The sequence below is a fragment of the Portunus trituberculatus genome, chromosome 42 (genome assembly GCF_017591435.1).
Source record: "Portunus trituberculatus isolate SZX2019 chromosome 42, ASM1759143v1, whole genome shotgun sequence".
Taxonomy (NCBI): domain Eukaryota; kingdom Metazoa; phylum Arthropoda; class Malacostraca; order Decapoda; family Portunidae; genus Portunus; species Portunus trituberculatus.
Window position 1 is genome coordinate 13,715,549 of NC_059296.1, and position 9,970 is coordinate 13,725,518.

Sequence of the window (9,970 nt, forward strand, 5' to 3'; positions counted from 1 at the left end):
TCTCTGAGCGCAGATGTTTGTCTTCAACCAATAAAATCAGACATCATTGATCTGGCCAAAATGTTTTACGATGATGCTGCTACTGTCACTCGAATCGATTTTCAGTGGAAGAAACTACACCACATAAAGTGGACAGAAAACACTAGCACTCTACACCTCTGGGCCGAAATTGCCTCATATAGGGATGCCACAGGAGACAACCCCTTTGAAGATCTTTCCCGGTTGGCGCTAACCCTACTGTGTTTACCACATTCGAATGCTGACGTTGAACGCATATTCAGCCACATGAATATCGTCAAAACAAAACTTCGCAACAGATTAAGCATCAAAAGTCTGAATGCTATCATGGCCATAAAATATGGACTCAGGCGTCACGGAAAATGTTGCCATAATTACGACTTGCCCATAGATGTCATCAGGAAAATCGGCACCATGACTGTTTATCAAGTTCCCTCACTGCCTTCGGCTGCAGCTTCAGGAAACTTGCATGTCGCAGAAGCACAAGCATCATGTAGTTTTGGAGAGGAAGCTTCTATGGACTGGGACTTCCTAACTGAATTCGAGTAATGGTGAGTACCTGTTTTCCTTATCGTTAAATTATTTGTAACATAACAAATATATGTATGGATAACAAAAATCCAGCAGGGCCTACAATATGGTTATCCTATATGTAAGTCAAGCGACTTCATATAAGAACTGCTGTAATATATATATATATATATATATATATATATATATATATATATATATATATATATATATATATATATATATATATATATATATATATATATACACTGATGAGACTTTGACCAGGCTGTGGTTGGACTCCTTTTAGCTACTTTTGAAGGTGAATCTAGCGACATAGAAAATTTTCATTTGGCAACACTGCTGGCTGTTGCAGCAAGGTAGTGTTGTACAGCTCGCACTGGACATAGGAAATGTTCCTCATCCTCTCTTCCCACCACTGAAGAGAGACTTCGAAGAGGGAACTCTCTAGGAACGGGATTTAGAGGGGTTTCTGTCTTAGCTATGAATTCAGGAAGATATGATCCTCTCCTCTTGAGGCTATGACCTGAGAAAGGGCATGAAGCTCTCCAACCCTCTTAGCCGTAGCCAGGGCCACCAAAAGAGGGTCTTCTTAGTCAGATCCCGTAATGAGGCTTGGTGAAGTGGCTCAAATGGAGGACATGTCAGAGCCTTAAGGACCACGTCTACATTCCATGAAGGAGCCTTACAAGGTGGGCGTTGGACTTGCCTTGAACAAGTCTTTATGACCTCGTGGAGAACTGGGTCGGTAGAAAGATCAAAGCCTTTAAGGGCAAACACCCCATTGAGCATGGCCTTGTAGCCTTTAATGGCAGTGACTGACATTCTGCAATCATGTCTAAGAAAGACCAAAAAATCTGCAATCTTCTGGCTGGTGGGATTAGAGACTGTGTGATCTCTCTTGCACCGCTCCCGAAACCTTTTCCACTTGTATTGGTAATTCATAATAGTGGAAGGTCTTTTAGATTTTGCCAGGAATTCCGTAACTCGGGAGGAATAGCCTCTGTGACGGAGGATTCGCTTGACAGTTTCCATGTGGTTAGCTGTAGCATGGGGAGAGCTTGATGGAATTTGCGAACATGAGGCTGGTGAAGTAGATCTCTGCGCTGCGGGAGGTGCCTGGGAGTGTCTACTGAGGCCTGTATGAGGTCTGGAAACCATTCCCTCTGTGGCCAAAACGGAGCAATCAGGATAAGGTTTGTTTGATGTGCCATTCTCAGCTTGTTGAGCACCTTCCTGATCAACGGGAATGGTGGGAAGGCATAAAGATCTTGATGATCCCAATTGTACAGAAAGGCGTCTGTGGCTACTGCCATTGGATCCCGAAGTTTGGTAGCCTGAAGTTGAGCCTCGTTGCACACAGGTCCACCGTGGGATAACTCCAAAGCCTCCACAGGAGATTGCAAACCTCCTGGTGGAGAGTCCACTCTGTGGAGATGATCTGATCCTGTCTGCTGAGGCAATCTGCTAAGATGTTTGCCGACCTTTCACGAATTGGGTGAGGATCTGGACGGCATGAACCTCCGCCCACTGTAGGATTGCTTGAGCCTCGGCATTGAGGCTTCCTGAATGAGTCCCGCCTTCTTTTGCCAGATACGACAGGGCCGTGGCATTGTCGGAGAACACTGCCACCGTCTGTCCTCGGACATGTTCCTTGAAGTGCAGAAGGCCGAGACGTATAGCTTTGAGTTCTAGAAAGTTGATGTGTAGGGAGAGCTCTTGAGTTGCCCACAGACCGCTCACTGAATCGTGTAGAATCGACGCTCCCCAGCCGACGGTGGAAGCATCTGTGTACAGACAAACGTCCGGGGAAGCTAACTGAAGGGACTGTCCCAACCGAAGATTGTGGTCCAGTGTCCACCACTGAAGATCATCCAGGATTTCGAAGTCCCAAGGAACTGGAAGGTCGTCTCCGTCAGACTGGCGATCCCAGAATTGGGAAAGGCGAAATTGAAGGCTGCGCATCCTCCGTCTTGCCCCAGGTACTAGATGCAGCAGAGAGGACATGTGGCTTAGGAGGACTAACCAAGCCTTTGCTGGAGGGGGACTGAACACTTAGGAAAGTCTTGATTTGATGTAGATTTTCTAGTCGTTTTTGTGTCGGGTAAACCTTCAAAAAGAGGAGAGCGAATCTCCATCCCCAAATAAATCCTTGTCTGGGAGGGTGTAAGTGATGACTTTTCCCAGTTTACCTGGATTCCCAGTGATGCACACAGACGGAGGAGGTAACTGGTTGCCTCGAGTGCCGTCTGTTCAGAGTGAGCTAACAGCAGCCAGTCGTCTAAGTAACAGAGGAGGCGAATTCCCTGAAACTGGACCCATCATCCTGGTAAAAATTTGAGGGGCCATGGAGAAGCCAAAGCAAAGAACCCTGAACTGGAAGTGACACCCTCTCCATATAAAGCGGAGATACTTGCGGCTGTCTGGATGGGCTGGGATCTGAAAATAAGCATCCCGGAGATCGATGGCAGCCATCCAGAAGTGTCTGTGGATGGCGGACATAACCGTCCTCACTGCTTCCATCCTGAAGCGAGTGGTAGTCACATAATGATTCAGCATGGATAAATCGAGGATTGGGCGAAAGCCTCCTGTATTCTTGGGCACCACAAATAGGTGACTGTAAAAACCTGGTTTTGCAGATGTCTCCTCTATTGCTCCCTTTGTCAACAGACGTTGGACCTCGGATTCTAGTGCCTTGCCCTTCTCAGAACCCAGAGGGTAAGAACGAAACCTCAAAGGTGCCGAGGTGACTGGTGGAAGAGATGTGAAAGGGATCTTGTAACCTTCACGAAGGATGGAGAGAACCCATGCCTCTGCACCAATTGCCATCCAACTGTCTAGATTCTTGGCTAGACAACCTCCTACTGAAATCTGGGAAGGCGGCCAATCTACTTCCAAAAAAACTTCCCCATCTTCTTAGGGCGAGAAGCAGAAGGAAGACTAGAGAAAGACCTCTGATGTTGCAGCGCTCTTGAACGAGAGGCCAGGTCTATGTGCCCTGTGGAAAGCAAAGTCCAGTAAGAAGTATCACCAGTGGGCGCCGGGCGGGAACCACGATCCACCAGTGGGGTGCCAGTAGCTGGCCTTGGCTTAACCAGTGCCCGAGCTGCTGCTTGCTGGAAAGAAATGGAAGCAGCCTTATCTGCCACCCGAAGAACTTCTTTAACCTTGTCCTCATCGAAGAGGAAGGCCAAGTCAATAGCTGACTTCCTGAGATCAACCTTGGTAACAGTCTTAAATACAGGGGGAAGGTGAGAGAGAATTGCCTCTCGTCTCATGGCCTTGACATTAGTTAGAGCGAAAGCTGAATCTTGAGCTGTATCCACCATGGCAAACCGAATGCTGCATAACAGTTGGTCAGCTAAGAGCTTCTCCTCCTGATCTGGTTGTAAAGAGGAAACCAGTCTGTAAAAGGCGCCAATAGCCCAAAACAGAAAATTATGTCCCTCACGTTGGCGTGCTAAGATACCTTCCAGGTGAGACATATCTGCATGCTGTACCACGACCTGCGGGTCTTTACCCTTAATGGTGAGGGCGAGGGCTAAGTCTGTGTTGAGTTTGGCTGCTTTACCATTAAACTCGTGTCCAATGACCCCATAGATCCTCCTGTACCGGCTGGAAGGGTAGCAAGCAAGTGATGGTTGAGAGCCTTCATTAGCACAACGAAGAGCTTTGGTGGCGGCCTGTAGAGAAAAGTCCATTGGCTATGCCAGTGGTTCCCAACCTTTTAGTGATCTAGTACCACTTGGAGGTCCTGTACAGTCGCCGCGTACCACCTGGTTCCAGAGAAACTCAATTCGATCAGATATTACTTTATTTACCATAATTTTACAAGTAGAACACACAAATGAACTAAAAAAAATTCAACTCAATGCGAGGGCTGCATCTGCTTCTTCTCCACCAGCTGGTCAATGCGGGGCATGACTTTGCTCACAGCACATCGGAAATCATTTTATTTTATGTTAAGGCCATAGGCAGTAAACATTTTTGTGAAGTAAAAAATAACTAAAAATCGTTCATGACCCCGAAAGTGCTCGCGTACCACCTGGAAGGCCCTCGCGTACCACTAGTGGTACGCGTACCACAGGTTGGGAACCACTGGGCTATGCCCTAGTAAAGCGGATGTGTTTATCCTCCACCATCCTGACTTCCCCTGGGGGCACTGGGCGATGAGATCCTTCTGCATATCCAAGAGCCTCCGGAAAACACTGGGCAATATATTCTATCATGGATTGGAAGATTGGAGGGGAAACAGTTTCTCTGTTAACCCTTGTGTCAGCTTCCTCCTCAGAAGAATCTACGCCACGATCTTCAAAATATCCAGAAGAGGGGACACCTGGCAACCCTGGATCTCCTGATGGACCTCGGGTTCTAGTGTGCAGAGATGCTGGATCCTGAAGTGATCCTAGAACAGATCCTGTTGCCTCAGGGTGAGGGGCAACAGGATGAAACTGTTCATGGTGGAAAGAGGCATAGCAGGTGGTGTCTGAGAGAGAGAGAGAGAGAGAGCATTGTCAAGCCACACCTTTTAAAGACTTCGCCTAGCTCCACTTGAAACACCCCAAATATGTCCCAAACCAACACTATGGATTATAAAGAACGTTAAAATTAAAAGGGACACTTACCTAAATATTACACCTTGGCTCATTCTCCTATTCCGCTTCTATTTCTCATTTCTTCCTCATCCTTCTCCATTGTTTCTCTTTCGTCTTCCGTCTATTGCTTCCATCTACACGCCTGAGCCTAGGAACACATCAAAACACTAGATGTTAGACAAAATATTGAGGAAATGGAAGGTGACTTAAATATTTTGGCTTGGCTGCTCCTCATCTTCCTCCTCCCTTTCTCCTTCCTTTCTCCTCCCTTTCTCCTTCCTTCCTCCTTATCCTCCTTTATTTCTCCTTTCTTCCTTCCTATGCTACCAATATCTCCACATCTAAACCTAGAAGCACACGAAAACACGTAGTAATCACTAGATATTAAGTAAAATATTGACCAACTGGGGTGTTGGAAAAGAGACGCCAGCCTGGGGCTATGATGATTCACCACCTGGGCTGTGGTCATCAGAGAACGGGAACGGAGGGGACTCAGCTAAATTACGTAGATAATTTTATTTCAAAAATGGTTTTTAGAAAAAACGAAGCAGCGGCTGAATGCATGACATTTTATGACATGACAAATGTTTAAACTAATATTCAAAATATCTCCAGCTCAACTAGTTTTTAAAAAAATGAAAATTAGTTATGTTAAAAGTATAAAACACTCTTAACAATAACTTTCTTAAAACGACCTGGAAAATTGAGGTATTTTCACTTGGCGAGTATTTTATCACATTTCACGGAGTCTGAGCCATCTGTTAAGGCATTCTACAGTGAGTTAGATCAAGAAGCAGAAACATGAGCAAAATGAATAAAGAAAAATAAGACTCTTGTTCAACAGCATCAAAAAACATTTCAAAGTTCACATATTTCTCTCAATAGATTGATTTCACACTTAAAAGAGCACAAATCATTCTTTGATACCATAAAGGCTCACTTATACTTCAAATAACACCCTGCAACACTACTGAACACACTTGAAACACCCCAAATATATCCCAAAACCAACACTATAAAAAACGTTAAGATTAAAAGGGACACATCTAAATATTAAAACGTGGCTCCTTCTCCTATTCTGCTCCTATTTCTCATTTCTTCCTCATCCTTCTCTATTGTTTCTCTTTCGTCTTCCGTTTATTGCTTCCATCTACACGCCTGAGCCTAGGAACATATCAAAACACTAGATGTTAAACAAAATATTGAGGAAATGGAGGGTGACTTAAGTATTTTGGCTTGGCTGCTCCTCCTCTTCCTCCTCCCTTTCTCTTTCCTTCCTCCTTATCCTCCTTTATTTTTCCTTTCTTCCTCCTTCTGCTAACAATATCTACACACCTGAACCTAGAAGCACATGAAAACATGTAGAAATCAAGATATGAAGCAAAATATTGACGAACTGGGGTATTGGAAAAGAGGCGCCAGCCTGGGGCTATGATGATTCACCACCTTGGCTGTGGTCATCAGAGAGAACGGAAACGGGGATGACTTGGCTAAATTACGTAAATAATTTTATTTTAAAAATGACTTTTAGAAAAAACGGAAGCCACGGCCGAATGCATGACATTTTATGATGTGACAAATATTTAAACTAATTTTCAAAATATCTCCAGCTCAACTAGTTTTTAAAAAATGTAAATTAAATATGTTAAAAGTATAAAACATTTTTAACAACTTTCCTAAAACGTCCTAAAAAATTGAGCAATTTTCACTTGGCGAGTATTTTATCACATTTCACGGAGTCTGAGCCATCGTTTAAGGCATTCTACAGCGAGTTAGATCGAGAAGCAGAAACGTGAGCAAATAAAATAAAGAAAAATAAGAATCTTATTCAACAGCACCAGCATTCTACAACGAGTTAGATCGAGAAGCAAAAACGTGAGCAAATAAAATAAAGAAAAATAAGACTCTTGTTCAACAGCACCAAACACCATTTCAAATTTCACATACTTCTATCAATAGATTGATTTCACATTTAAAAGAGCATAAACGATTCTTTGATACCACAAAGGCTCATTTATGGCTTGAAATAACACCCTGCAACACTACTGAACACACTTGAAACAACCCAAATATATCCCAAAACCAAAAGTATGCATTATAAAGAACGTTAAGATTATAAGGGACACTTACCTAAATATTACACCTTGGCTCCTTCTCCTATTCCGTTTCTATTTCTCATTTCTTCCTCAGTTTTCTACATTGTTTCTCTTTCGTCTTCCTTCTATTGTTTTCATTTACATGCCTGAGCCTAGGAACACATCAAAACAATAGATGTTAGACAAAATATTGAGGAAATGGAGGGTGACTTAAATATTTTGGCTTGGCTTTTCCTCCTCTTCCTTCTCCTCTCTTTCTCCTTCCTTCCTCCTTATCCTCCTTTATTTTTCCTTTCTTCCTCCTTCTGTTACCAATATCTACACACCTGAGCCTAGAAACACACGAAAACAAGTAGAAATCACTAGATATTAAGCAAAATTTTGACGAACTGTTGTGTAGGAAAAGAGGCGCCAGCCTGGGGCTATGATGATTCACCACCTGACTGTGATCATCAGAAGGAACGGGAACGAGGGTGACTCGGCTAAATTACGTAAATAATTTGATTTAAAAAATTACTTTGAAAAAACGAAGCCACGGCCGAATGCATGACATTTTATGACGTGACAAATATTTAAACTAATTTTCAAAATATCTCCACCTCAACTAGTTTTTAAAAAATTTAAATTAATTATGTTAAAAGTATAAAACATTTTTAGCAATAACTATCCTAAAACGTTCTGAAAAATTGAGCTATTTTCATTTGGCGAGTATTTTATCACATTTCACGGAGTCTGAGCCATCTTTTAAGGCATTCTACAGCGAGTTAGATGGAGAAGCAGAAACGTGAGGAAATAAAATAAAGAAAAATAAGACTCATGTTCAACAGCACCAAACACCATTTTAAAGTCCACATATTTCTCTCAATAGATTGATTTCACACTTAAAAAAGCATAAACGATTCTTTGATACCATAAAGGCTCACGTATGGCTACAAATAAAAAAGCTCAAAACAAGAAATTTTGATTTTTGATCGTTATAAAGCCTTTAACAAACGCCATAAAACACCACTAAACGCTACATATTTACCTAATACAGGCGTGAAAAATATTTCAAATACAACGAAACATTTATGGAAACCATAAAAACATACCATGGAAGTGTAACATTACCGTTAGGAAATATTTGAAAAAAATATATATATATTTAATCCCGCAGGCTGCCGGGGGGAGGCGGCCCGGAGGCAACACCGGCAACAGCAATGGCGGACCCCCATATGTTGTCTTTATCATTTCACCAAGCCAAAATTAAGCCATATAAGGAACTTTTGACTATGGGATATGAAATAGTAGACTGGTGGCTGCATTCAGACACATGTTTGTCTTACAGTAAGTGAAGGAAGCAAATATCAGCTGTTAATACTGACGCCTTGCTTATATAATGATCGTTATATCTATCACCTTTTAATGTTTGCAGTTTCCACTCTAATATGTAAAGGAAACCTAAAACTAAGTGAATAGCCTTATAAATACTATTAATTGATGAAGATAAGGCAATGTGGAGGGTTGTGGCGAAGGCTGGCACTGCTTGTCTTACCGCTTAGTGCTTGGTGCTGCTTGAAAACTATCGGTAATGTAGCAACACTTCACTTCACTTCACTTGTGTGTGTGTGTGTGTGTGTGTGTGTGTGTGTGTGTGTGTGTGTGTGTGTAGACATGTTTCGGATGTGTGTGGAGATGTTTTGAGTGTGTTTACGTGTGTTTTCGGTATATAAGAGTGTTTTTTTTAGTGTTTATGTCTGTGTGTGGGTGTGTATGGGTCAGTATTGCCCACCGCCACCACAAGACCACTACTGCTGTTTTAAAAAGTCCCAGAAGGTATGTCTGTGAAGGCACTACGTGTCAATAATAGTATAAATGTATACGATAACTATCTATTACTAAATGTATCATCAATGAGATACTATATTTGTAAAATATCATATAATAATTTATTGGTTATTGTGACATCTTTCTCTTCGTTATCGTGTTCAACTTTGGTTATTTGTCAAAGCAGCATATATCAAATTGTATCTAGCTGTACAGTGAGTGTTTACAGCTCCCGTGGGACAAGAAACGAGGTGCTTAAAAAGGCAGACTATTCAATTTCTCTCATTATCTATTTCTATCAATAGACTGATGATTTACCTGACTGAGACCAATTTAATCAGAGAGTTGTGATTTATGTGTATATATCTATTTTACACTAAATATTTCAACAATATTATGTATGTAAATAAAACTATGAAAGTGTGTATGATTTCAGTCTTGCGTGATGTGATGTGAATGTTTTCCCTCTTCATGTATATGTGCAATATGTATTAATGCTAAGTAGCCACCCTAAGTGCTTGTGAGTTATCCCTCCCTCCCTCATGCCCTGTCATAGGGGGAGGGAGATATAGGAGTAGGATCCCTGTGTGAATGAAACGTGTATGAGAACCTGAGTGTGCGTATATAATGTTAATATTTAAAGGTAAACATGAAAAAAATAATAAAAATATAAATAAACAAACAAATAAAAAATAATTCTTTATAGAAATTAATGCAATGAAGCATTACAATAAAGTAATTTCCTTTTCACATTTGCTAAGCATCTTGAAAATTTATAATACTGATCCACAAGTTGTAAACTGGCATTTTGAACATAAGTCCTACATAGTACACTGGTAGGTCATCAGTTTGGTAAAAGTTTGCCTTCTAAGTAAGAAGTACTGTTCCTTCCTTGCTTGCTCCTCGCTGATAAACAGTTTGCTA